This window comes from Anabrus simplex, chromosome 5 (assembly GCF_040414725.1).
Source record: "Anabrus simplex isolate iqAnaSimp1 chromosome 5, ASM4041472v1, whole genome shotgun sequence".
Lineage (NCBI taxonomy): Eukaryota > Metazoa > Arthropoda > Insecta > Orthoptera > Tettigoniidae > Anabrus > Anabrus simplex.
Window position 1 is genome coordinate 451,179,533 of NC_090269.1, and position 25,137 is coordinate 451,204,669.

A 25,137-nucleotide genomic window follows, 5' to 3' on the forward strand; every position below is an offset into this window, starting at 1 on the left:
ACTCTGTGTGATGCTGCCAATATGGTTGCCAGGTCTTTAAAATCTCTTGAAGAATGAAAAGTTTGACAGGGAGTAGCAAGAGAAGTGCACCTGCATTAACATATTGTCAGGTGCTAAATTGCAAGTGTATCTCAGCTACCTTGCAAGACCTGGACTTCCCTGAACAGAATCAGAATAGGCCATGGCAGGTGCAAATATGCAGTACAAAAATGGAACAAGCTGCCTACTTCAGACTGCGCACGTCCAGCTCTATGCCAAACCGTTCAACAGAGGCTGTGCTGAGGATTGAGGGACTGTGGAGCACATGTAACCTTGCTCAGTTTGTATACCAGTTGTATGATCAGTGCTGGTTCAGATCCCTCGTCAACTGCCAGATTCAAGAATTGATTGTAGCAATTGGAACCTGTCTTGGTATTTTTCTAGCCGATTGTCAGTTCAAGTCATCTGATGTCGCATGAAAAATGTGTGGATACGAGACAGACACCTGCTTCCAGATGGCAACAACATCAACATTCCGAGATTATTACCCCAAATACAAACTTGAAAAGTTTAAATTTTAAATGAGACAGCAATAAAAGCAATGTTTATTGTAAATGTTGCTATAGAGTTCTTAAGAATCTGTGAATGTGTGTGCAAATGCCAGCAAGTGATAGTCAACTGTCTCTTTCTCAAGGAAGTTGAGATGAGTTGCCTTTTTTATACACCATGTATTCTCTGATGACCTACCTGTTGGAATGCTCATTCTTGAGCTAGACAGCTATTGTGCTCCTGGATATGACCTTAGCAGTTACTCTCTTGCCATTGTCATACTCTTCACACAGCCTGCGGTGTGGCCTTGTAAAATCCCTTTGTCTTCCATGCATCATGTTGAAATTCTAGCACTGAAAGAGAAATCTATGCATTTCTGAAACCTTGGTGACTCCTAGCAGGTTGGGTGGTGATGGTGATTATTGTTCTTGTTTTCTGAGAGTACCAGAGTACCAACTTAACTAAACCAACTGTCAGTTATCAATTACCATTGGGCAATATACAATGTCTAAATGAAACATCTTAATGTGTCTTAATCATAAGATATGTACGTAGGTGGTTTGAAAAGTTCTTGGAATGTACTAGAATTATGTATCTTAGCTCGGTGGAACTGCTTTTATTTTTCAACACAGTCTCCCTGTAGACTAATGCATTTGGTCCAGCGATGTTCCAATGCCTTGATCCCATCTTGAAAATGAGATTCCTCCAGGCCTGCAAAATACCTCTCCAATTCGGCTGTCAGTTCTTCCCTTGTAGAAAATCTCCGTCCACCGAGGAAAATTTTCAGCTTGGGGAATAGATGAAAGTATGATGGTGCCAAATCAGGTGAATAAGGTGGATGTGGCAACAATTCGTACTAGAGTTCATGAAGTTCTGCCATGGCAAAAACACTTGTGTGCGGCGGAGCGTTGTCCTGATGAAAGATGACCTTTTTCCTTGCCAAACCAGGCCTTGTTTTGCGTATCATTTCCTGTACATGGTCTAGGAGGTTTGCATAGTATTGCCCCGTAATTGTTTGGGCAGTAGGAAGATAATCTATCAGCAGAATGCCTTTTGCATCCCAGAAAACTGAGGCCATGACATTTCCGGCCGAACGCATTGCCTTTGCTTTATTTGGTGGTGGTGAATCAGCATGTTTCCACTGCTTTAACTGCTGTTTTGTCTCTGGGGTATAGTAGTGGACGCAAGTTTCATATTTAGTCACAAACCAGCGCACAAAATCTTGTTGGTTGCATTGAAAACGGGCCAGACTTTGTTCGGACATTTCCAATCTGGTGCGTTTATTGTCCAATGTCAAGAGCCACGGCACCCATCTTGTGCATAATTTTTTCATAGCCAATTCTCCGGTTAAAATATAATATACCCATTCAGAGGACATCCCTACAGCTTCAGCAATCTCCCGCACTTTCAGTCGACGATCCTCCATGACCATTTTATGCACTTTTACAGTAAATGCTGGGGTCGTAACACTTTTTGGCCGTCCACTACGCGGATCATCATCCAAGCTCTCCCGACCAAATTTAAACTCGCTGGTCCACTTGGCAACCGTTGAAAGTGAAGGAGCAGAGTCCCCTAGTGTGTTCTGAAAGTCGGCATGAATTTCCTTTGCTTTCATACCTTTCCTTACAAAGTATTTAATCACTGCTAGAATCTCAGTTTTTTCCATTGTCACAAATCACTACGTGGGAACAACAACAAAGAGTCGTCACTACCACACTCCTGCAGCTAGAGCACTGACGCACCACGTGTTCACTCACAAAGGATGTGTGATTATTGCGCAGGAACCTCGTTGCTCTAGCACTGACATCTAGCTGTGATTCCGAGAACTTTTCAAACCATCCTCGTACTGGAAAAAGGCAACTCCCTTGACTTATATTACTGACCAGGAAAACTAGTAGAAAAAGCCAGCTGTACTTCAACCTGGCTCAGTCAAATAGGAAATGAAACTCAGGAAAGTAAGGAATTTCAATTTACCTAAACAATGGATAAACTTTACTCACTCTTCTTGACCTTGTTTATAAGAACAGCACAAAACAGTGATCAGAAATAAAAGATATAGATATTTCCATAATTTAGCTAACAATTTAAATTCTAATTTCACTTGGGATGAACTTCATGGCCTGAGAATAGGGAACATCTAGAGTGACAGACAAACCACTTCCCAAACTGAACAATTTAACCTGTCTCACTTAACTGCACTGACTCACTGCCCTCCTCTAATTTCCATACATCATTCACATTTTGCTGTCTCACAGAGAGTCATGTTAAAAAGGTCTTGTACTGTATTAAATTACATGCTCCAGGTGCAGATGATATTCCTAATATTTTCATACATAACATTATGGGTGCTGTCCTGCCTCTGTTGATATACATTCTAAATTATTTCCTAAATAGTGATTCCTCTTGCCTGGAAAACAGCCAATATTATGCTGGTTCCTCAAATTTGAGACCCACAGTCACTGTCTGAATATCATCTTTTCATAATCCTTGTGCTTTCTAAAGCCTTTGAACATTTATTATATGAGCAGTTTCTGGAATACCTAAACAAATATGCTCTTTTTGACGCAATGCAGTTTGGATTTAAGAAAGGTCACGGTTGTGTGCCTCCACTTTTGAATGTTAGTGAGGACATCAGAAATGCTATGGACAAACAACTGCTCACTGTACTTATACTTGACTTCAGTAGAGCCTTTGAAGCTATAGAAATTTGGACTATGATAGGGAAGATGCAATTACTAAATTTCAATGCAGCACTGTTTAAGTTTTTATTTGAGTTGCCATTGACAGCAGGTAACAGTAAGCGAGGAAGCCTCTAAGTGGAAAATGAAATTCAGTGGCCCCGTACTTTTGGTATTTACGTTTATGATGTTCCATCTGTGATGGCAAACAACATGCTCCCTCTCCCTGCACTGGAGAAACAATAGAAAATATTAATAATGACCACTCAGATTACTCAGTGTATCTGCACAATGACATTCTCTTATACTAAATGCCACAAAGACTCAGGCAATCAAAATAGGATCACAGAGATTACTGAGTTGCATAAACAATACAGCAATCCCACCTATCCTGCTGAATGCTAACAATATTCGTGACATGAAACCGTATAGAAATGTTTTCAACACTTGATTGTTCTGATCGTGTAAAATAAATCCATCTAAAGATTTATGAAGTGCTTCACCCTATTGAACGCCATCAAGATGTAACTCCATACGTGCTAAGGACCAAACTAATACAGGCACCGCTTCTCCCTAGTCTTGATTATTGTGACATTTTAGTTAATATGACAAACAACTTCACACCAGTGAACACTGAACTCTCACCAGCAATCAGGTCTGTCGCCCTATACTCTCCGGCTCTCAGCAGCTACACATTTTAACAATGGTGTTTAGATTGTTGGCTGGAATGCAGCCACTTTACATTATTTCTAAATCCACCTTTTTCCATTTGTGTTCCTTCCTTGATATTTCTGTGTACCACATAAGTAAGGATAACAGACTGTTTGTGGTGACCGGCACCAGATGGTGGAATTCCCTGCCAGCTAATGTTATGGAACTAGCTCATCTTCAAGGTGTGAAGTTCCATGCTGAGACTACCTGCTGAGGACAGCTGACTGAGTGGTTGAAGTATGAATGAGCATGTGCCTGCTGATTAGTTAGGGGTAGTTTTAAGATCATTTTTAATAAGATGTATGAAATAAGGTTTCATTATAGTTGTGAGAAAAACATATTAGTGTAATATTATTATCATTATTTCTTGTCAGTGATTTAAGCCCAGTAGGGAGCGCTTATGACTAGTTCTTTTTGGATGCTCATTTTTTTCTCAATACCCCTTGAGTCCTGCTATTAGCTTTTCATTTCTTTCCTGTGAAAGTAGAGGAGACCATGATTTTAACATTTTACAAAGTTTAGGGCGGTGTGAGAGATCAGTGTCAGGTCCCAGCAGAAGCTAACATGGAAGAGTTGCAACTGTTGTTGCTGACGAGATCAGTTTATTTATGTTTCAGAACATAAGAAACTATTATTGGTGCAATTTGCCGCACTACGGACTGCTGGAAGAGAGAGAGGAGTATGGAGGACTAGACCCAGAGCAGCTCCTTGATGAGGACGATCTTGTTGAAGAATATGTGACTCACCATAAAAGAAGACTGGAACAAATTTTCCTGAAGGTTACTTGGCTGATGCTTACAAAATCCAGACAAAGCTGTCAAGAGGATATAATCCTCCACAGTGCTCCCCTCCTGGATTATCCTTTGGGTCTTGTTCACTCCAGAAATGACAAAATAGGACAAAAAAGAAAAAAAAGACAGATTTGCAAAACTTCGAAAAGGTGCTGATATGACTTGGCAGAAACATGAAGATGCCACTAGAAAGAATAAATAACGAGCTACCTGATCAGTTCATTGCTGTGCGAAAACAATATGGAATTATACTCGACCGAACACTGGGAATCTGGGCTATGTCTTTTAAATTATAAATTGATGCAAGCAAAACCTTAACATTCAAGGATTCCAAATCATGGCTGTGGTAGTTCAAGAGAAAAACAAGATTGTTTCTTGCAAGACCACGCATAAAGTTGGCAGCAGATCTGCCGCTGATACAGAAGAGAAAACTGGTATTTTACGGAAGTAAAGCGTTTCATTGATGAGTATAATTTTACACCAGAGCAGATAATTGATGCAGATCAGTCAAGGTTTTGTAAACAGTTAAATTCTGGGAGAACTCTTGCCATTAAGGGAGCAAAGACAAGTTGGCTGAGTTGCAAGATGGTGTCACCGGGCGAGTTGGCCGTGCGCGTTGAGGCGCACGACTGTGAGCTTGCATCCGGGAGATAGTAGGTTCGAATCCCACTATCGGCAGCCCTGAAGATGGTTTTCCGTGGTTTCCCATTTTCACACCAGGCAAATGCTGGGGCTGTACCTTAATTAAGGCCACGGCCGCTTCCTTCCAACTCCTAGGCCTTTCCTATCCCATCGTCGCCATAAGACCTATCTGTGTCGGTGCGACGTAAAGCCCATAGCAAAAAAAAAAAGATGGTGTCACAAAGGATGTAAGCGAAATGATTGGGAATAAGTGTGGTGTAAACAAGAAGCAAGTGAAAAATGGTATCCTGTGTGAAAAGTGTTTAATTTGGTACCATTTTGAGTGTATATGTAGTGCTGATTTTGCTTAAAATGAAGGTACTTGGAACTTTGTGAGCTGTGATGAGTGCGATTTGAATAGTGGCAACAAACCTAGGCCTACAAAGTCAACGAAATGCTGGCGTCACATTCCTTGGGAGGATAGAGGTGATGATAATGTACTTGTTATTCTCTCTTTATTGCAACAGGATTTACAAGCATTAAAAGTGGAGAATGAGATGTTAAAGAAGAAGGTATGTTTACTGGAATCAGAAGTACCAGTAAACACTCAGAACACAGGTGATTCCCTGGATTCTAGTGCGTGGTGTCAAGTTGCTTCAGATTCTAGGAAGAAAAGTGTACAGTTAAATAAGGACAACTTTGTAATTGATACAAAAAATAGATTTTCAGCCCTGAGGGAAGTAAGCAATATGCAAGCCTTATCCGTATGGGAGGCAGTCAAACGTATAGCACAAACTCCGTTACAAGATGTGGCAAAGTTAGACCTTCTTATATTTGGTGATAGCCAAGCAAGGGGAATTGCAAAGGAAATGAACAATGAAGATATTGCAACATTGGCCATCATCTATCCTGGGGTCCCAATCAAGAAGGTATTGGAAAACACGGAGCAGGCAGCAAGAAATCTCGGAAGTCGTGATGCAGTAGTGATCATCGGCGGGACGAACAATGTAGCTCACAACAACGCTAAAAATATCATTTCTCAACTTACATGTACACTAGGTAATCTAGCATCTTTGTAGTGAACGTGCCCCACAGGCATGATTTGATTAGAGACTCGTGTGTGAACATTGAAGTGGACAAAGTTAATACAGGTATGGTTAAAATTTGTAAACATTTTTGTAATACTCAGGTAAATTGAATGCAGCAGTTTCAAGAGACACTGTTACACAATTCAGGTAAACGAAAGATAGCTAATATTGTTCTAGATTTTATTAATTACAGGATATGTACTGGAAAAAAGGCAACTCCCTAGTGTTATATTACTGACCAGGAAAACTAGTAGAAAAAGCCAGCTGTACTTCAATCTGGCTCAGTCAAATAGAAAATGAAACTCAGGAAAGTAAGGAATTTCAAGTTACCCAATTGCAACAGTCAAGTTTTAGGGAGGAAGGGGGTCTGAGCTTGCTCTTGGTAAACTGTCAGAGTGTAGTAAATAAACAATTAAAATTTGGTACATTGATGGAATCTTATGAGACTGATGTGGTGATAGGAGTGGAATCGTGGTTGAGAGAAGGGGTGGGTAATACAGAAGTATTTCCAGAAGGGTACACAGTCTGTCATAGAGATCAAGGAGATAAAGTCAGAGGGGGGTGTTTATTTTGGAGAAGGAATGGTGTACTGATGAAGGGAATGAAATATTAGGGATAAAATTAGTTTGTGACAATATGAAAGAGGTAGGAATTATAGGAATATAAAGGCCTAGAAGAGAGGAAAGAGACATGGAAATATTTGAGATAATAATAGATTATTCTCATAAAAATAATAATAATGATATGGTAATAATTGGGGGAGATCTAAACATGCATGAACTTGAATGGAAGGGAGCTGCAAGTGGAGTCCATGAACAGAAACTGGCAAATAAGTTCATTTGGGAGGGAGGATTTACACAAGTAGTACAAGGACCAGCTCATCTCAATAACTTGCTAGATGTATTCTTGGTTAAACCATGGGAAATTATTGGTAAAATGTAGGTAATTGAAGGAATAGGTGACCGTAAGGCTATAAAAGTGGAAGTAGGACTGGTATCAAAAAGGCTTAATAAGAGAGTCACACAAGACAAGAAATTGTACAGAAAACTAAAGTTGATGAACTTGGGACTTCCCTTAAATCACAATTCAGTTGGGAGTAATGTGGATACACTTTGGGCTAAATTTAAAGGAATCATTTGGGAAGGAGAGAAGAGATTTGTACCTGTTAAGAAGGGTAAAATGACCTTGTTTATATTACAAGGGAAATAAGAAAATTAGAAAGAAAATGTAGAATAGTAAACAGGAAAATTAAAGAGGGTAGGGAGAATAGATAAACTAGAAAACAGCTAATGAGGGAACTGAATAGAGTGAAAAAGGAAGCAAAAGAGAATTATATGAATGGCATACTTCAAGAGGGTAATGACCACAAAGGGAAATGGAAAATGCTGTATTCATATATTAGGAATCAAAAAGGAAAAGGAATCCAAATTCCTGCAATGGTGGGAGAAGGGGGTGAACACTATTTAACAGGTATTGAGACAGCAAATATATTTGGTAGGGAATTCAGAGATTCAGTAGAAGATTGTCAGGAGTTGGAAACCGAAACAGAAAACAGAGAGGGATGAACACGTAGGGAAACAAGAAGCTTTTCATTCACAAATGAAGATATTTTCAGAGAAATCCAACTGCTTCGGCAAGGAAAAGCAGCAGGAAGTGATCAAATTACTGGGCAGGTATTAAAGACAATGGGGTGGTACATAGTGCCTTATTTAAAATTTCCCTTTGACTATGTCATATATAACAGTGTAATACCAAAGAAATGGAAGGAATCTATAATAATACCAATTTATAAAGGAAAGGGTGATAAAAGGAATCTAGAGAACTACAGACCAATCAACCTGACCAGTATAGTTTGTAAAATACTGGAGAGTTTAATAGCAAAGTACATCAGAGGGATATATGATGATAAAAATTGGTTCATGAGGAGCCAGTATGGATTTAGAAAGAAATTTTCTTGAGAGGCACAACTGGTGGGATTTCAGCAGGACATATCAGATCAGTTAGATTCAGGAGGCCAGTTAGATTGCATAGCCATAGATCTTTCCGAAGCCTTTGATAGAGTGGAACATGGAATACTATTAAAGAAGTTGGAGGGAATAGGATTGGACGTAAGGGTTACACGATGGATAAGAACTTTTCTAAATTCAAGGGTTCAGAAAGTCAACATTACATACATTACATTACATTATCATTATAGACTGTTATGCCCTTCAGCATTCAGTCTGCATGCCTCTGTGAAATTACTAAACATCGCCACAATCCTCGATATGCAACTAGTGTTGTGGCCTAATTTAGTTCTATACCTCTTATCGTTAAATCATTAGAAACCAAGTCTAACCATCATCGTCTTGGTCTACCTCTACTTCTCTTACCTTCCATAACAGAGTCCATTATTCTCCTAGGTAACCTATCCTCCTCCATTCGCCTCACATGACCCCACCACCGAATCCGGTTTATGCCTACAGCTTCATCCATCGAGTTCATTCCTAAATTAGCCTTTATCTCATCATTCCAAGTACCCTCCTGCCATTGTTCCACCTGTTTGTACCAGCAATCATTCTTGCAACTTTCATGTCTGTTACTTCTAACTTATGAATAAGATATCCTGAGTCCACCCAGTTTTCGCTCCCGTAAAGCAAAGTTGGTCTGAAAACAGACCGATGTAAAGTGAGTTTCGTCTGGAAGCTGACTTCCTTCCTACAGAATACTGTTGATCGCAACTGCGTGCTCACTGCGTTAGCTTTACCACAACTTGATTCAATCTCACTTACTATATTACCATCCTGGGAGAACACAAAACCTAAATACTTGAAATTATTGACTTGTTCTAGCTTTGTATCACCGATCTGACATTCAATTCAGTTGAATTTCTTGCCTACTGACATCAATTTAGTCTTTGAGAGGATAATTTTCATACCATACTAATTGCACCTATTTTCAAGTTCCACGATATTAGACTGCAGGCTTTGGGCACAATCTGCATTAAGACCAAGTCGTCAGCATAGGCCAAACTGCTTACTACGTTTCCACCTAAATGAATTCCTCCCTGCCATTTTATACCTTTCAGTAGATGATCCATGTAAACTACGAACAGCAAAGGTGAAAGATTAGAGCCTTGTCTAACCCCTGTAAGTACCCTGAACCAAGAACTTATTCTACCATCAATTCTCACTGAAGCCCAGTTGTCAACATAAATGCCTTTGATTGATTTTAATAATCTACCTTTAATTCCATATTCTCCCAGTATGGCGAACATCTTTTCCCTTGGTACCCTGTCATATGCTTTCTCTACATCTACGAAACATAAACACAACTGCCTATTCCTCTCATAGCATTTTTCAATTACCTGGTGCATACTGAAAATCTGATCCTGACAGCCTCTCTGTGGTCTGAAACCACTCTGGTTTTTCCAACTTCCTCTCAACGACTGATCGCACCTTTCCTTCCAAGATGCCAGTGAATACTTTGCCTGGCTTACTAATAAATGAGGTACCTTGATAGTTGTTGCAATCCTTCCTGTTCCCTTGCTTATAGATAGGTGGAATTACTGCATTTGTCCAATCTGAAGGTACCTTACAACACTCCATGCTAACTTTACTACTGTGTGAAGCCATTTCATCCCTGCCTTCCCACTATACTTCACCATTTCAGGTCTAATTTCATCTATTCCTGCTGCTTTATGACAATAGAGTTTATTTACCATCCTTTCCACTTCCTCAAGCATAATTTCACCAACATCATTTTCCTCCTCCCCTTGAGCTTGGCTCTTCGCAACACCACCAGGATGATTTCCTTTTACATTGAGATGATGTTCAAAATATTCCCTCTACCTCTCCAGTTATTCCCTGGGATCTATTATGAGCTCACCTGAATTACTCAAAACACTGTTCATTTCCTTTTTTCCTCCATTCCTAAGATTCTTTATTACTGTCCAGAAAGGTTTCCCTGCTGCTTGACCTAGCCTTTCCAGGTTATTACCAAAATCTTCCGATGACTTCTTTTTGGATTCAACAACTATTTGTTTCGCTCTGTTTCTTTCTTCTACGTACAAATCCCTGTCTGCCTCGGCCCCTGTTTGGAGCCATTTCTGATAAGCCTTCTTTTTACGTTTACAGGCTGCTCTCACTTCATCATTCCACCAAGATGTTCGCCTTTTCCCATCTTTACACACAGTTGTTTCTAGGGATTCCCTTGCTGTTTCTACTACAGCATCCCTGTATGCCACCCATTCACTTTCTATCCTGAACCTGCTTACTGTCTACTGTTCGAAACTTCTCACTAATCGTATCCATGTACTTCTTGTTAATTTCCTTGTCCTGGAGATTTTCTACCCTTATTTGTTTGCAGACAGATTTCACTTTCTTTACTCTAGGCCTAGAGATCAGGTAGTGGTCTGTATCATCGAAAAATCCCCGGAAAACAAAAAATTCAATGTAGGAAATAATGAATCACAGGAAAAGAAAGTTTGGAAGGGAATTGCACAGGATAGTAAAATTGGTCTGTTACTTTTCTTAAAATACTCAAATAATTTAGGGAAGAATATAACATCTAAAATAAGATTGTATGCAGATGACATAATTGTTTATAGGGAAATAAATAACACTGAGGATTTTTCAGAATTACAAAGGGACCTTGAGAGTATCTAACAATGGGTTGAAGAAAATAATATGAAGATTAATGGAGGCAAATCAACTGTTACAACATTTACAAACAGGATTTTTAAACTGAATTTGAATATACTGTGGATGAGGTAGTTATCGCAAAAGATGGCAAGTGCAAATACTTAGGTGTGAGATTTGAAAGTAATTTACACTGGAAGGGTCATGTTGATGACATTGTTGGGGAAGCATACAGATCGTTACATGTCATAATGAGGCTACTTAAAGGATGCAACTAAGAATTAAAAGAGAATAGTTACTTAAGTATGGTTCGTCAATTATTGGAATATGCAAACAATGTTTGGAATCCTCACCAAGAATACGTAATAAAAAGAAACATATAGTGTGCAGAGGAAAGCAGCAAGGTTTGTAACAGGGGATTTCAGGAGAAAAAGGAGTGTATCAGGAATGTTAGAGGAACTTGCATGGGAAACTTTAAGTAAGAGAAGGGAGAAAACTAGACTTATAGGATTATATAGAGCCTATACAGGGGAAGAAGCATGGGGAGAAATCTGTGAGAAGCTTCAGTTGGAAAATAATTATATCGGCAGGACTGACCACAAGTATAAAATTATAAGATATTTTAGCAGAATCGATTGGGGTAAAGTTTCATTCATCAGGAAGGGTGTGAAGGAATGCAACAGTTTACCTAGGGAAGTGTTTGATCCTTTTCCAAATCTGTACAGATATTCAAGACAACAGTAAACAGCAACAGAGAATAGAAATGTTGGAGGGCATTCGACCTGTGTAGGTTATTGTAAATAAGGAATTTTTTTAGCAAATTAATTCCATTCCCTTTGTCTATTGAGATTGGACAGCTGAAGTAGGGGACTGCTTGTAGGTGTGAAGAACAGTGGGTTATTTGAGGGCCATGAGACTGAGGAACTTTGAAAGCACTGGCAAAGGGGTCTCTGATTAAGATGCAGCAGGTCATTATGCTCATTAGGTACCAAATGGGCTAAAATCAATGTAAATTTAATCTTACAGCAGTTGATTATGTGTGCAAGTACAGAAGATATGAGTAGAATTTTGTAAATAATAAAATATATTAAGGATGAGCTGCGTGTTTAATAGAAAAATGTTGATGTAAATTGTATAGTATGGTATTTTAGGAAAATGAGTTCTTTTCTTTTTGATTTAAAATTTAGTTGTATAGAATGTATTTTTGTGTATCATTTGCCACCAAGTTAAATACCTCATTTGCAAATAAAGTATTTTGATTTGATTTGTTTTGATTTGATTTGAATGCAGTTTGTGGTACCACTGCAGCAACCACCCATTCATACATGATAATGCCTGTTATTTTAATGGATGGCACCCTTCTCCCACAGATGTATGTTCTCGTCTCGGAACCCAGTGGGAAATTTACAGCAAGCAGACACTTGAATTACCCATTGCGAAAGCATATGCTATCAAATCACCGAAGATGACAAAACTGGATTTGGAAGTATTCCTGGAACAAATGTTATGGCCGGATTTGCTCGGCAGAAATAGAATTATTATTATGGTTGATTCTTGGACAGGAAATAAAGATGATTCTCTATACAATGAGACAGTTCCAGAAGATGTTGAATTTCACAAGAAACTGATCCCTGCAAAATGTACTGGATTGGTGTAAACAGCGGATGCTTTATGGTTCATTACAGATAAAATAGTGTTAATTTTGTCTCAGCCTTCATTTGACATGCTCACTGTGTAAGATGTTTCAGTCTAGAGTACAGGTTACTCATCGACCTTCTTGTTTAATACACCTGAACTGCCATGGGTGCGTAGAGTGCTTCATTTCCTTTATTTAAATGTTACTGAATGGATTTGCTAGCCAATCTACATTATTCAGCCGCGTTTGGACTAATCTGCATGGTAATTCCTCTGTTTATGTGTACTCATAGCTTATATTTGGCAGCTCACAATTCCTATGTTTTTTGTCCATAGCAGCTGTAATTTCCTTGGTGTACATATTTCAATATATTCTATGTGACATTGCGGTGCATTTCAGTGTCTTGTATCGAATTGTGGTTTAAGCTTTGATTTTCGTGCTCCTTTTAGCTGCAGTTTCAAAGGAACACTTGTAAGAATAATCATCGGCATGACAACTTGCATTTGGATTCAGAGGGTATTTCAGGATAGGAGGTGAGCTTGCATCCGGGAGATTGTGGGTTCGAATCCCACTGTCGGCAGCCTTTAAGATGGTTTTCCATGGTTTCCCATTTTCACACCAGGCAAATGCTGGGGCTGTACCTTAATTAAGCCCACGGCGGCTTCCTTCCAACACATAGGCCTTTCATATCCCATCGTCGCCATAAACCCATCTGTGTCTTTGCCACGTAAAGCCACTAGCAATAAAAGCCATGTTCTTTGTCGCCATCGTAACGTCTAGGACAGCATTACCTGGAGATGTTGTGGAAAAGTCAAAAGTTAGGGAATTAAACATCATCTGCTTTTTATCTTTAAGCTTCTCCAAGATTTCGTCAGGATTAGTAGTTTCCACGTTGCATATGACCTCTGTTAAAGAAAGCAGTTAAGGCATAGACTGAAGTAATACATGGTACTTCCTTGTATAATCCTACTGTACTATATTCAAGGCAGCTCTGTTTGATTGCGCATGAAAACTATATACTTAGGAATGACCAAATTGTGACATGATAATAGAATGGTATGATAACAATGTAAAAGTATAATACGTGTTACATTCATGAGAGTAGGAGGGCGATGTATGTTTTAAAACAATGAGTGCTGCATTTTCACACTTGGTCATTGACCCCTAGTAGTGGCTTTACGTGGGTATGAGGTCATTGACCCCTAGTATATTAGTGGGGCAATGCCGAATCGTGGATTTTGCATAAGAGAGCATGCCTAACCACACAGTCGCCATCTTGGAGGGACTTACCTCACTTATACGGCCATTTGCCCTTCCCGCCAGGGATTTTGCGTAAGAGACCGTACCTAACCTCACAGTCGGCGTCTTGGAGGGGCTATTCCTCACCCTTACGGTCAATTGCCCTTCCCGACGCGAAATTTGCATAAGAGGACAAGCCTAAACTCACAGTCGCCATCTTATAGGAGCCAAACCTCACTTTTACAGCTAGATGCCCTTCCCGACACCATCTTGAGTAGTAGGGCAATGGGGACGCTCACGAGGCCATCTTGAGTAGTAGGGCAATGGGAGATTCGCGTAAGAGTACCTGCCTAACTTCATGAAGGGGCCTAACAACACAGGGCATAGTTTTACGGTCAGATGCCCTTCTCGATGTCATCGTGGAAGGGCCTGAATACACAGGGCCCGGTTGTACGGTAGGATGCCCTTACCTTCGCCATTTTGTAGGTACCCGACTACACAGTCGCCATCTTTCGCCCAGTTTTACGCTTAGATGCCCTTCCCGTCACCGTTTTGGCGGGCCTAACACACCGTTGCTATCTTGGCTCAGTTTTATGGACAGATGTCCTTCCCGACGCCATATTAATTCTCCCACCAGAGGGGGCACATATGGTCTAACCTAGTTTTACGGCCTGATGTCATTCCTGACGTCATCGTGGAGGGGCCTAAGTACACAGGACCCAGTTTTACGGTTAGAAGACTTTCCTATCGCCTTTTAGGATTGACCTGACTACACAGTCGCCATCCTGTGCCTGTTTCACGGTTAGATGCCCTTCCCGTCACCATTTTGGAGTTGCCTAATTTTACCGTTGCCATCTTGGCTCAGTTTTACGTACAGATGCCCTTCTCTTCGCCATATTGAAGGGGCCTAACTACACCGCGCCCAGTTTTACGGACAGATGCCCTTCCCGTCGCCATTTTAGAGGGCCCTATGTACACAGTCGCCATCTTGGGCTCAGTTTTACTCTCAGATGCCCTCTCTCCTCACAGATTTGAGGGGTCTGACTACACTGTCGCCATCCTGGGCCCAGATTTACGTATGAATACCCTTCCCCGTCGCCATTTTGGGAAGGACGTAACTACACAGTCGCTGTGTTTTGCCCAGTCTTACGGACAGATGATTTTTCCTCCTTACAGATGCCATGCATTAAAGAGCCACATCAATTCCTTGCCTTCGAATCCGCGCGTCGTAATCATGTTTCATTCGGCCACTAGCAGCTTTTGTTTTTCTTCGATCGAGGACGTGAATCTGACCCAACACCTCACGTAGTCATCCCCAGCCATCTGGTGCTCGCCGGGTCTACTGCCGAACTTCAGATCGCAGGGTAAACGCAGCTTCCTAGTGAAGAGACCACAGGCTGGATTCTATCCTGTCGTTTCATGGACCGTAGGCCGATATGCCATTAAAAGTAATATCAGGTGTTCATCTCAGTCAAGTTGGTTGTCGGCTACAACTTTAGAAATCTGTTTTCCAATCGTCCTGTTCATCCGTTTAGCTTTGTTAGCAAATCCGGGCACGAAACTTCGTAGTAGGGGCATAGTCGTAAATAACTCCGGAGTTCATATACATCTCTGGGGATAGGCCAGTTTTTTAGTGCACGTAACTTCTCTTGACCTACGACTACACCGTCTTTGGAAACGACATCTCCCAAATAACTGACTTTTTTTCGGAAGACCTGGCATTTCTTTGGATTCAGCTTCAGGTTGGGCCCCCTTCAGTCGCTTAAAGACTTCGTTCAGGTTTGATAGGTTTTCATCAAATTCTTACACATGGCAAAGACGTCATCAAAGTAAATGAGACAGGTTTCCTATCTCCTGATAAGAAACATAATACCAGGTACATTCGACAGCAGCTGCACAACTTGAAAATTACTCTTATCTCCGACATCCGATTCTGCACGTTGCTCCACGTTTTCAGACATTGACTCTAAATGCTCCTGGATTCAGTTTCTTATTCATGACCGAATAAGTGCTGAACAATGACAAAATTCTTCACCAACATCCTGTTGACTGCTCATTAAGAAGGTGAAGATCATTTCTATTTTGAAACCTAACAAACTAAGCAACTAGGGAGAAATCTGTCACCCCATAGCCCTTCTTACCTACTCATATAAGCTCTTCCATCTGATGAGCGAGGCTTCAGACAAGAATATAAATGCCGTGACCAAGTGGTATCTCTTACATCCTGAAAACATATGAATTACACACAGGAGAGTTTGATACTGAGTTGTATTTACAATGTTACTTGAATTACATGGGACATCATCAGCCATATTAAACATACATAATATTTGACGAAATCCTAAAACATGTTTCTAAGCAGTAAGAATCTTATGAATATATAATTTACAATATGAAGTGTGGTTGAATTAGGCAAGAGCTATGGCGATCAAAATATTGCAAATGAAATTGAAATATTACGTGTGACAGGTGAGCAATAAATAATACAAGTACACTAAACATGCTAAAAAGTCTGGAATAAAAGTACAAATGAGATGCTCTGTGTTGTAGGTTAAAAATTTCAGTATGATTTTGACTCGTCGAATTCAGTAGGTCCTGGTAATATATAACGGTTGTGGACCGAGTGCCATAGTACTAAGAATGAACACAATGTAAACTGACACATATATAAATTGTACTAGTATGTACAATGTCTGAATAACAAAGTGTGTATTTGATACTCTCTAGAAGAAGAATCGACTACACACTGTATCAGCTTAAGCAGAGAATTTGGTACTTGGTGTATTAAGTAACCAAACCATGTTGCATGGTTGATGGCTGGAATTGTGCAGACTGAATATGAAATTTTTTAATTCTTCTCGAGAAGAAAGTAGACACTGCGCGTTGTGATATTAATTGGTGGAACTTTCAGTTCATAGCGGAAAACAAATTGGACCTCGCGCTGCGGTGTGTCTATCTTAGCTGATAGTGTGCGTCCCTTGATCCTGAAAACATCAGTGGTGTTTGTTGACTTTACTCCTACCTTCGACATTGCTTGGACTTAATAATATGTTGACTGTTTGGAATTTCCAGTTAATCTTTGGAAGCTAGGTGAGCAAGGAAAGGAAGTTTAACGATGGATTGACCCTACGATCCGTTCATTGACCATTACTGTTCAATTTGTATATATCTCACCTTTCTGACACTCCGGCCAGAAAATTCTGCTGAGCCAACAATCTGGCTCTAGCCATAACACAAAAGCAGCTGGCAGGGGCAGAAAGCTTACCAACAACTTATCTACCCGTCCTTTTTCTTCACTAAAACCACCGGTGACGTCCATTGACTACTAGACGGTTCAGTAATCCCCTACTTATATATGTGTGGTTTGGCCCCGGTGTCCAGGAGCGAAGTATGAGCAAACCAATTCACATTACCGTCGACGAAAGTAATGTCTAACCGATGCACGAGTGAAACGATATATACCACCTTTCTTGGGCTGGAGGGCTGACACGCGGTGCTTGCCCCATAGCACCGGCCCTTTTTAGTTTTCCTGCAACTTTGAGTCTTTATGGCAGCGGCTTCTGACATGTCCAAGCTCACCGCAACTCCAACAGCAAATCCCCCGACTTCGAGGTTGTCCATCCTCATTGGACTGGGTTATCAAAGCAATCCTCCTTATCTTTCCGCCTAGAGGCTCTTCTTCAACCTGCCGTCGACGCTGCGCCTGTAGATTCGAGGTCTGTTTAGCAACTTCGAATTATAATGCACCAGCCAGAGCATCATCTAACCTATTTGGGTGCGCCAGACGTAGGCCTCGTTGGAATTCTCAGCTGGATATATCTATCAAAAAAGACTCTACATAATTTTAGCTGTTCTATGAAATCGTTTGTAGCTGAAGGATAGAAGGAAGACGCGCAATGTCTGCCTAAATCCTTGTAAGTCTTTATCACCGTATCCTATCTCTGATCGGGCCACCAGAGAATTGCAATTAGATCGCTCGCTGTCTAGAATCGCTCGGAGTATATCGAACGCATCACCTCGCTCCAGAATATCCAAGGCAGTGCCTTTTCCTTCTCTAGTCAACCCACAGGTGGCGGCTGCGGCTTAATATTGCCTCCGATACGTACACAACGGAGTTTTCCAAACATTAGGCGGTGGTTTCACACTCACCTTCCCGGCAACAATATCTGGCTTTGTTCTGAATTCAGCGGTAGGCCTGTTCTGTCATATGGACTCCTTTTCTGGTGATGCAAATCGGTCCTCTGTAGCCATTGTTTTAAGCTCTACATCAGATTCTATTTGTTTTAGTCCTTGATCAATTTCAGTTATCTTGGATTCTACCAATCTGTAATTTTTAGCTTGCTTCTGAGAACATTTCGCTAGCTTCTTCTCCACAAAGGTAAAATTTTCGGCTTTTCATGTTAGAACTTTGTACGTACTTTCAAAATCTGTGGAAATCTGTTAGCATCACTCGCTGTTACAAGAATATATTTGTCTGTGTTATTACCTGCTGCTGCTTCTGCTAATGCTTGGAGTGCTGTCCGTAACACGGTCTTGGTTCCTCATCACGTTCTTCCAGTTCGCACTTCAGATCGGCAACTTTTACATCGTCCAAGCTCACTTTCATCAATGCCATCATTCCTTGTATTGTCTTCCTTATATCCTACTATATGCTACTTCTGACAGCAGTATTACATTCGTGCGTACCGTTAAAAATAACATACATCTGCTTCCTTTCCGTAGAAATATTTTCTCATTACAACCCTACCAGGAGAACTATACACCGGGCGAGTTGGCTGTGCGCTTAGGGGTAAACAGCTGTGAGCTTGCATTTGGGAGTTAGTGGGTGCGATCGCAGCAGTCAGTAGCCTTGAAGATGGTTTTCCGGTGTTTCCCATTTTCACACCAGGCTAATGTTTGTGTTCTGCATAATTTAAGGCCGGGGCCGATTCCATCTCACTCCTAGGCCGTTCCTATAGCATCTTCGCCATAAGACCTGTCTTTGTCGGTGCAGCATAAAGAAAACTCTACTCACACATTCACGATAATAATTTTAATCAAAATAACTTACAATTCCCAAATCTTCGTTCATTCGCTGGTACATAAATTCCCTTACCCTGGCATACAGCATGACAGTCAAAACAAACGACAAATGATTATTCTCATTACCGCCGCACATTCTGTCTCTTCGTACTTTTTGCGTAGTGATAGTCAACTCGTCTTGCGGTCGAGCTGAGTGTGTTACAGTACGTTTGTGTCAGAGTAAATAATATGTATAAACTATTCGCCATGGCCGACTGTCGCTAAATAACGTTTTCAACTGTATTAGTACCTACAACACTGTGATTCTCTCAAACGAGAAGGGATTGTAGAGTAAATTATTACACACCTGCCACAAACCACATTGTGGTTGAATAACGCCAGAACTCCAAAGCATATGCCGTGCCTTTTGTAGGAGAGTAGTCTTTTACGAATTTCAGTAGCTTCTCCTTTCGACTAGACCACTTCTCGTTTATTGTTTAAATGAGGTAGTCCATGAGTTCGTACATTACTAACTTGTCAGAAGATTATTGCGCTGTATATTGCGACGTTAGGCATTCGGGTGAAAAGATGCAACACCCCCTCGTAACAAGTAAGTGCTTTTGAAATTCAAGACTACACTCTGAATTTGACTTGTGATGTTCACCCACAGGAATGTGATGGTCATTAGTAACGAGCTCTCAGCAAGGGATAGCAGTGAAATGTTCTGTAACCATTCCTCTGTTTGAGACTTCTAGTGGAGTTGACTTTTGATCTATTGCTCACACGGTTTTAATTTGTCACTGTAGATCGAGCCCAGAGGTGAAAAACACAGATCATCCACCTCCGGATGGCGGACGACAACTTGAGAAACACAGAGAGGATTGTCAGTACATATGTGATCAATGCGGGAAGCAGTTCAGTACTCCAAGCAGTCTGTCTGAGCACTCTATGATCCACATGAACCATGCGTTTTTTGAGTGCGGAATTTGCAAGAAACGCTTTGCAAAAAGTAGGTACCTGCGAGTGCACATGGGGTTGCACACAGACGTCAAGAGCTTTCAGTGCTCTGTATGCCAGAAAATGTTTAGAACTTCGTCCCATGTATCTGCGCACATGCGGACTCATATAGAAGAGCCGTTCTACTGCAATGTCTGTGGCAAAGGTTGTAGTTCTAAAAGCAATCTAATCACGCACGTGAGAAGGCATTCAGGTGAGAAACCACATTGCTGCATCATCTGCTTCAAGTCGTTTCCTGAGAACGGCAATCTGAGGAATCATATACGCACACATACACTAGAAAAGCCGTACTCCTGCAGTATCTGTGATAAGAAGTTTAGCCAAGTTTACTATGTAACTAAACACATGCTAACGCATACAGATGATAAACCGCATGTGTGTAGTATATGTTGCAAGACCTTCAGATACAAAGCTGATCTAACCAGGCACCTGCCCAAGCATACTTGTGATAAGCAAAATTATTGCAATATATGTGATAAGGCATTCAGCGAGAAAGCAGTTTTATGTATCCACATGCGGACGCTTACAGGTGAGAAGCAGCATTTATGCAATGTATGCGGTAAGGCATTTTTACAGAAAGGTGGTCTAACTTACCACATGCGGACTCATACAGGCGAGAAGCCTTTTCCTTGCAATATATGTGGTAACGCCTTTAGACAGAAAGCTGCGCTAACTAACCACATGTTAACGCATACAGACGACAAGCCGTTCTCATGCAATATGTGCAGCAAGGCCTTTAGACAAAAAGCCGGTCTACGAGACCACCTTCGAACGCATACAGGCGAGAGGCGGTACGAATGTTATGTTTGTGGCAAGGCCGTAAGCCATAAAGGCAATCTGAGTAAACACCTGCGGACGCATACAGGTGATAGGCCCTTTTCGTGCAATACTTGTGGCAAGGCCTCAAGCAATAAAAGCGATTTAACCAGACACCTGCGGACTCATACAGGCGAGAAGCCTTATTCCTGCAATACGTGTGGCAAGGCCTTTAGCCAGATACGCAATCGAAACAAACACTTGCGGTTGCATGCAGGTTAGAAGGCATAGCAGCGCCTTCACCCAGGTACGCATGTTGGGGGGTAGCGTTCTAGAACGCAAAAAGGAGCTGATTAATGTATAAGATGTCCACTCGTGGAACTGAAAAATGCCTGTGAGGACTCACACTGGCGAGAAGCCTCACTGTGTATTTTTCTTGGCAAGTCATTCGATCGCAGCACCATGTTGTCGATAATGATGATTAAAAATATACTCTAACCAAACCTCTGGTTGCGGAATTGATCAAATAAAGACTGATGGTTTGAGGGACTCGAACATTTGGAATATTCGCAAATAATAATTTCATATTGGACGGAACTAACAAATATATTGTATTACTGAATGTGTTTGTGTTGATCATTTGAAGTTGTTTTGGGTGGATATAAGTTGCATTTTATTCCGTTTCACCTAATAGCTATATCATTGATGAAGTGCCTTTGCTTAAGATATGGACATAGAGGGTCAATTTGCTAAGAAGTAGTTACTCTCCTTTTTATGTTAAGAAATTCAAACATCGTCGACCTTCTGGATGTTGTACGCTCTTTATTTTGTGTTACAAAACTATTAACATATAACAGATGCATGATTACATCCATGTCCTTATTGTTTGCTTTGCTTTTCTTTGCAGTGCACTACAACAGTCTTTTCCATGTCTTCTGTTTCCATTCTTTGGTGTTTGTTAAAACTAGCTTCCGTGTGGAGAATGATATCTCTACATCTACGGATGTGACAGGAGAGTAATTGAATTTGGGAGCAAGTTTAGGTGTTAAGCATTCTGGTAGATACTCACCATCTGAGGTTTCCTGGGAAACCTTTCAGTTCACACATCACGTTTTCCAAAACACAATACACGTGTTTCTAACTTCTTGATTAATCCTGGTATGATTTTGGAATGTCTCTTGATAGATACCTGTGCCCTTTGAACTGTTTCATTGCCGAAAGTGTTCACGCGTAAATTACTTAATCCTTTTTAATATTATTTGTAGAACATGTTAAAATATGTAAAATAAAAGCCGAAAACATGCACATCAAGTACGAAATTTGCAATGCATGCACTAATCTCAGATAAATGTATACATGCATACTTAAACTGAATAATTGGTCGAATATTGCCTTCAATCGCAATTTCTTGTCGGTTTCGGAGCTGTACTTATCGTCATTTGCATAAAAATCCGATGTCTGCCCACCGTAAACTGTAACCGTGTAAAATAATGATGTTAGTGCGTCCTAGATGTGAGGCTAAATATATGAATCTGTGCTGATGTTAGTTACTCATTGATGTGAGGCAAGTAATGTGAATATGCGATGACGTTAGTGAGGCTAGTAATGTGAGTCTATGATGATGTAGTGAACCCTACTGAGTTTAGTAATGAATAATGCGACGTGTGAGGGCAGGCAGTGCAAGCACCCTAATGAGGTTTATAAGATTGTTCATAGGCACCAGTGGTGATGACCAATATGTCCTTGTATGATATAAATCCCAGCATGTCCAGATGTTTCTTATTTTTACATGAGGCTGGGTTGTGTGTGTTCTTGAATACATATTGACCCATGTACACCAGTTGTCATTGCTGAGAGGTTATATAAATTAGCCTGTGGCTAGGTTAGATATCTTATTGGCATGTCCCCAGACCCTGATTATTTCAGTATCAAACATAGTACATTATTTTGATGAACAATTTTGACAGTCCCAGTTGCCTGTACGTAGTGCGTAATGTTTCTCTAGGAATCTTGTGCTGTGGTATGAGCTCTTAGATTAGCTTATGCCTGTTCAGTGAGATCCACAGTTCCCAAACCATATATTATTTCTATTCTGTTGATGGTTTTGTGAATGTTACACCAGACCACTCACCAAGTTTGGGTTATGTGATTTATTTCCATGTAAACAGTAGTGTTAGTGATCTTGTTGGTAGTGTTATCTCCAGTCTGTGCAGTGTCGGGTCAGACCTCCACAATTCTTGAGTTAAGTTACGCTGAGGTACAATGTTCAAAAGTAGGTCAGCTGTTTGCAGGATGGTAACTAACCAACGCTAATAATAATTATTATGGTATCTCTCCATTATGTTAACCATTATAAAAATAAATTATTATGCCTAAATTTAATAAATCATTATAATTAGCCACAAGTAACGTACGAGGGTGAGTCAATAAATAAGTCACAAACATCTGAGCCTTATACCATTTGAAATTACGCAGATGGCAGTAAATGTATGCTTGTCGTACATCTCGCAGGCACTCAGTCAGAGGCTTTTAGTGCACGATGGCACAATTGTTGCATGACTATACACGAGAAAAGCGGCATGCAGTTGTGCGTTTCTTGTAGGCCAATGGACTGCCCACAGTAGAAGTGCATCGTAAAATGCATCCCGTCTATGGTGAAAACTCTTTCTCATGGAAAGCTGTGTTCAATTGGATCCCGAAGGTAAACCAGGGAAGGACAAGCATCAGAGATGGGGAGCGTCCTGGTCGTCCTGCGGAGGTGTCAACTGCAACCACATTGCAGCGTGTGGTTCAACTCATCTGTAATGATTGGCATGTGACGATTGATTTTCATCTGCTTGGATCCCTGAAAATCATTTGGGTGGCGGTCATTTTGATACAGATGATGCCGTAATCTATGAGATTACACATTCGTTGCGACAGACACCAAAGGATTTCCTTGCTGCTGGCTTTCAAGGACTTGTAAAGAGCTGGGATAAGTGCCTGAATGTAGAGGCTGAATATGTGGAAAACTGAAATGAATGTCAGAAAGTTACTTTGATTAATTTTGCCTCAATTCTGTTTTGCAACTTTTTTATTGACTCACACTCGTATGATGATAGCCTTTCTGATCTCTAACAGTGAATATAATCACATTAAGGAATCATTAATATGACAGTGAATGGCTAATAATTAGAGTAATAATAGTATGGATGATACTGATATTTACGATATTCATGTGAATCGTCGATGCATTTTGTATGTGGTATGTTGCAGACATGTGACTGTGTTCTTACCATTGCCCTGTGCTATAGTGGTTGTTGTTAATGCCAGTAGTACGTGTACAAGAAGTAACAAAGTGTTTCATTGGATAGCTTGTGTTCTAATGGAAGCAGGACTGTGACATCTGCTTTCATGTTCCTTTCATTTACGTAAATAAACATCTGTAAGCCTACTTTCTACCAGGATTCATTCTGTCTTGGATGTTTAAACAGCTGTCTTGCCTTGATTTACCTGCAATTAAATGTAATATGTTAAAAAAGTGCTAGCATTGTGTGATATTTTATGGTGTTCATGATGCCATCAGCCGCGATTTAAATATGTTATAATTCTTGTAATATTGAACAGACTAATTGAATATGAATAATTATTTTTGTATTTCCAGTTATGCATGAAATAATTATTTTCTTGTTTCCAGTTAGGCTTGACAAAGCAATCAGAGCCGGAAGTATGAAGCATTGAGATGTGTTCAGTGTTAAAAATAATTGCTAGCTAATATTTGATGATGAGATCAGCTGTAACAATATTTTATTATGATTAACATTGTGCCATTGAACGAATTTTAACTGATATTCTGTTTTGTTTCTAAAGTTGAATTTATTTTTTACCCATTCCTTCACCCTTATTAAACTTCATCACATCGACAATGAAGTATGCCATGCTACCCGGTAAGTACAGTCACAAAAGTGCAATATATTTTTGAATTAGAGAACTCGGCAATACTCCAGGGTCATATTTTCTATGACATACGACAATGTTTTCCATTTATTTCTGCGAACATTAAGGTATACTGGTTTTCAGCAGTCGAATCCTGGAAAACTGAAGTGTGAATGCAAAAATGTACAGATGCGCTACTGCCACAAAGGCACTTATGTTGAAAATGTCGAGTACAAATCTTGAAATGGTGTTATTTGTTTCATGGACAATAGCGTCCGAAACTTCGTCACTGTTTCTGCGAGAGTATATATATTTTCATTTATTCCGTTTGTGTTTACATATCTACCAAACAGTAACCACTGTTCTGCATTTAGGGCAGTCGCTCATATGGAAGATACCGTATCCGTTGTTTACCTAGTATCTCCTTTTCAGCCTTACTACAACCCCTAAATACCCGCATAACCCTGTGCAGAGATCTGCATCCTTTATTTAAAATCCCTACCCATATCTTTCACTTAAATTTGTATGACTGTCAAT

At 40.3% G+C, this 25,137-nt stretch overlaps 1 long non-coding RNA gene across 1 annotated transcript in view; it reads left to right on the top strand.

Annotated features, from left to right (window-relative positions):
- The window catches only part of LOC136875103 (uncharacterized), a 56,855-nt gene extending 32,395 nt beyond the window's left edge, over positions 1 to 24,460 (top strand). The window contains exon 3 of the long non-coding RNA XR_010860364.2: positions 24,362 to 24,460. This is a non-coding gene — a long non-coding RNA (uncharacterized lncRNA). The remainder of the gene's footprint in view (positions 1 to 24,361) is intronic.
- The last annotated feature ends 677 nt before the right edge of the window (positions 24,461 to 25,137 follow it).